This window comes from Cotesia glomerata, unplaced genomic scaffold (assembly GCF_020080835.1).
Source record: "Cotesia glomerata isolate CgM1 unplaced genomic scaffold, MPM_Cglom_v2.3 scaffold_515, whole genome shotgun sequence".
Classification (NCBI taxonomy): domain Eukaryota; kingdom Metazoa; phylum Arthropoda; class Insecta; order Hymenoptera; family Braconidae; genus Cotesia; species Cotesia glomerata.
Window position 1 is genome coordinate 1 of NW_025404144.1, and position 4,802 is coordinate 4,802.

Sequence of the window (4,802 nt, forward strand, 5' to 3'; positions counted from 1 at the left end):
GAGCTCGAAGAGCTCAAATGCATAGAAATACCATTTCTTTGAGCTCGGCGAGCTAAAAATATCACATTAATTATATTTTGAGATCAAAAATCTCCAGCGCAATCATAAAGCCATAATTTTCGCAGCGCCCCAGGTATGGAACTTGGCGGGAAGTTGCAGGGATGGCCTGTAGGATGAACCGTTTTACTAATTTTTTGGTATATTATTGTTATTAACATGAATAAAGAAATTTGCTTTTATAAGCTTGATTAGTTAAAAATTTTCGTGTAGAATATGACAGTCAAGAATTGAGGTTAGGTTTAAAAAATGTTTAAATATATTTAAATATAATGACTTACCTTGGTACTGTTGAAGAAATTTATCTCCGCATCGAGCTTTTTTTTTATTTTTTACAAATTTTATTATTATTAGTGTAGAAATTTGTATTATCGAGAAATATCCATTCAAAAGAGGCAAACTTATTTTATCATAAGAAAAAAATTTTTTAATTTAATCTATACTCCTTTATTGCACTGTATATATTTTATACTATACCATATTTTTTGTATAAAACAGTATGGGATCAAATGCATTAATGCTAAAAAAGATTTTTATAAAAACAAAAATTTTATTTATTTAATACAATATATAATGTACATTGTTTTCCTTATAAACACAGAAGAATTATATATACAAGCCACCCACGGGCACAGCATTAACATAGTCAACATAAGGAGGAAGATTTATTTCTTTACTTGCCTTTAAAAATCGACACAAGATTTTCAAAGATTTCACTCAAGTAATTTATCAACATTTCCCAATTATCTATATCGCTATTATTATTAATTCACTAATTTATGTAATTATCACTATTTCATCACCAAAATTGTAAGCAAATCCACTCGTAAGTTTCAGACTTGGTTATGCGTGGTGGCGCTGAAGGCGTCGTGGGTCGTGATAATCACGATCCGCTTTCGCCGTAGTAAGGAAACGTTTCTTTATGATCCTAATACGTTTTAACATATTCACATACCACGGCAAGTGAATACTTATAAAGAATCCGTATTGAGTATATCGAGGTTAAAATATTGTGAAAATGATGACAATACTGTTTTGAGGTAATCACAATACTACGTTCACGGTCCACTGAGGTCGCTACACATAGCCGCAATACTTTTTCTCCGTGTAACAAGCTTGTCTGAGTCTTCTGTAGTTCATTTAAAAAAAAAATCAGAAGCCTAACAACTATTTTGAATACACTTCGAATGAAAAAAAAAGGGAGCGTTTTTGAACTTGCACCAAACACTGAGAAAAACAACAAACATGGTTCGGGAAATAATTTGCAATACCCGGAATCGCTAGTATGCAAGGATGGCGTATAGAAATGGAAGATTTGCACATTGTGCAATCACAGGCTTGGAGGGTGATTTATCTGATTGGAGTTTTCTTTGTGGTATTGACGGACATTCTGGAGCATTAGCTTCCGCGCCTCCACAGCTCGGAACATTTACTCGACTCAATCGTTGACACAGAGGAATTTAAATCTCAGAATGTTATAAAGGGTATACATTTGAGGTTTCTTGAAGATTTGACCACAAAAATGCGTGATCTACTGGAAACAGTAAAGATGTCTGGATCAACGGCTTTGTTTGTGCATTCATATCACCAGAAACTACATTTATATCGCAAACTGCGGTGACTCCAGAGCGGTACTGTGCGGCGCAAGGGAAATCCTGTTTTTCTACACGAGACCACAAACCCACGTGTTGCCGGCCGAAAAAGAACGTATCCAAGCAGCAGGTGGCAGCGTGATTTTTAGCACGTGTTAATGGATCATTGGCTGTATAAAGTGCTCTAGGTGATTATGAGTATAAAAATATCGAAGGACGGGGACCATGGGCCAGAGCAATTAGTCTCCACCAGAACCAGAAATTTTCGTTCGAGATCGGGATATGGAGCACGACGAATTTTTAGTACTCGCCTGTGACGGCATTTGGGACGTTATGACCAATCAAGACGCTTTGTGATTTTATTAATTCCAGATTATTGCTCACTGATGACGACTTAGAGGCTGTTAATAAGCAAGTTGTTTGATACTTATCTTCACTGGGTAATTTTTTGTTTTTTTTTTATTATTATTTATTTATTTATTCAAAGTAACTTGTTTTTAATCTTATAACATGAAACTAAAATTTAATAATCGATAATGTTTGATGTTTTCCAACCACGGTGTAGCCGAGACAATATGAGCATAGTATTAGGCCACATTCCCTGCGGCTCTCCCAAGCCGAATATTTAAGCTTTTATTAAAGGAAGCCGAATTAGAAATGATCGTCGAAAGGAGAATGAAAGAAATCATTGAACAACAAAAGAAGGCGAAAGGCGGTTTCGATTATCTGGAATTGCTACACGTAATTCTTTACTGATCCAAGAAATACCAAATTTACCTCCTGGAGGCAGTCTTTCAGCAAAGCAATCCCTCAATGAACAAGTCTTTGTGAAAATGTGCCCTAGTAGAGCGAAAAGCACAAAGAGACCACGAGGGAATTGGATTAAAATATAAGTAAATAACCTTGTGGAACTATAGCCAACTAATATAAGTATATGGAGAAGTTAAAATAATAATTATAATTCACGGATGAATTTTTGGTGTTAAATGTTCCAAATATACTGGCCACGTAAATATAATAATAATGATAATTAGAGCCAGGACTTTTGCCAACTTCCTGACCCTAATAATGAGTAATTGATGATTGTAAAGTTTACCCGTCATTGGTTTTAAATATATTGTAGTTTCAAGCTTTGATAATTAAAAATAAAAAAATTAGTTCCTCGCTTAGTGATTTAAAAAATTTTCAGGTCATTTTATGTAATTTCAGTTTCTGCTTGGATGCATCTATTAGAAGTTACAATCCATTATAAAAGTTCTTCCAAAGAAATAACTGCTGCTTTCCGCCTAGCCAAAAAAGAAAATTTGAAATGCCGGGAGTCTTTCACCATCAACAGTGTTATTACTTTAAGCAAAGTTTTCAGCATTTAATAATTTTAAAGCTTACTCTATAGCGGTTCTACAAACTCTGTCACGCCTCTACTAGCTACCAACGAAACATGTGGATGGCCAACTTTTAATCAATCGATATAATTTTCCATCTCAAGCGCCACGAGAAAAATACTGTGCATTATTTATTTATTTATCAGATTAGTTATTATTGAGGTGTACTCTTGTTATCTTAATGTATTTAAAATACATTCATTAAAGGTTAATTCATTTGATTATTATTATTTAGTTCAAAAGTAACTATAACCCGATCATGTTGTCAACATCTACTATAATTGGATCAAACTACCAAGATAAAATTCACCTGTCTGGGTCAACCTGTGTGAATAGATGCCTGTGTAAACGATCTTCTGTAAAGCTAACGGATGCCTGCAGAAACTCTGGGTAAATGGATGTCTGGGTAAACGATGTACTGTGTTTAAGAAATCTGGGTAAGCGTTTCTGGTAAAATTATTATGTCCAATGTTAGATCTGGGTAATTGGATAGAGCAAATAATGTCTACCCTTTTCATTGAATACGGAAAACATATAAAATTTTCTATTTAAAAGTCGTTATCTTTCCTTTAATCCAGGAATAACAACAATGATTAAAATATTAAAAAATTTATAAGTTAGGAAATCTTTTGTTTCAGAAATCTGGGTAAACGCAATCTTTGGTAAAATTATTTCGTCCAATGTTAGATCTGGGTAACCTGATTGTGGGCAAATGACTCTACCCACGGAAAATATTAAGTTGGACTCTGAGAAGGGTTTTATCGTTATTATTACTATTTAAAATAATATTTTATTTTATTATATAAATCTTCTATTCTTTAGTAAAACTTTTAATTTAAAAAGTTTTTAATTTATCAATGCAGTAAAAATGTTTTTCAAGTTAATTTTCAATTTTAATTTTTTAGTTCTAATTTTTAAAAACTGTCAGAAAATTTTTTCTCTTTTTCATTTTTGATATTTTTTTTTTAAATAAGAAAAATATTTTGAACATTTTTGTGTATGTGGGAAGTGTTGCTTTTTTTATGTTTAAAAAATAGCGTTTTAGCGTTGAGCTTTAGATTAAAATATCTTAGAAACTACGTAAGAGTAGTCGAGACATGTTGCGGATGGAATTTTGAAAATTATATACAGAACAAAATGAGCCAAACCCGATGTTTCTACGACCAATAGTTTACGAGATATTAATTTTTCAATGAAAAAAAAGCGGTTTCGCTCGAATGCTTATAAACAAATAGCTGTAATTTCGTGAAAAATCATTCGATTTCCTTCTTTTTTCTTTTAAATTATAATTATTGTTATCTTCTTTGAGCAAAAAAATCAGCTAAGCTTTGAAAAATTTTTAACTTTCCGCTAAGAAAATTGGAAATTTTCAAAAATCGGGAAGTTATTGTTTTTACCCCGTTTTTCGAAAATCGAGTTTTCATCAGATCTCGACGTTTTGAGGTCCTAGGAAGCTTTCCCGCCTCTTTCCGCGGCGATGTCACCGTGTCTGTATGTATTTTTGTGTGTGTTTGTGTGTTTTTTTTTTTTTTTTCCTTAGGGGGGGGGGAATCCTTTTTACGGATTCTAGGCATAGTTGTTTGGCCTGGATATGTGGCGACTCGACGCAGTGTCATACTAAAACTCGACGCTACCGCCCCTACCCACTAAACCCTAAACCCCTTTTCCTCTTTCCCCTAATCCCTCATGAAAACCGCCGTTAGGCATTACTTCGTGAGGGGAGGATCTAGCTACTGCTCTTTCTTCTGGTAGCTAAGGTGTTATTTTACCT

General features: G+C 33.5%; 1 pseudogene; it reads left to right on the top strand.

Annotated features, from left to right (window-relative positions):
* The first annotated feature begins 1,244 nt into the window (after positions 1–1,244).
* On the top strand, positions 1,245–2,542 carry LOC123274666 (annotated as a pseudogene).
* Positions 2,543–4,802: the final 2,260 nt, after the last annotated feature.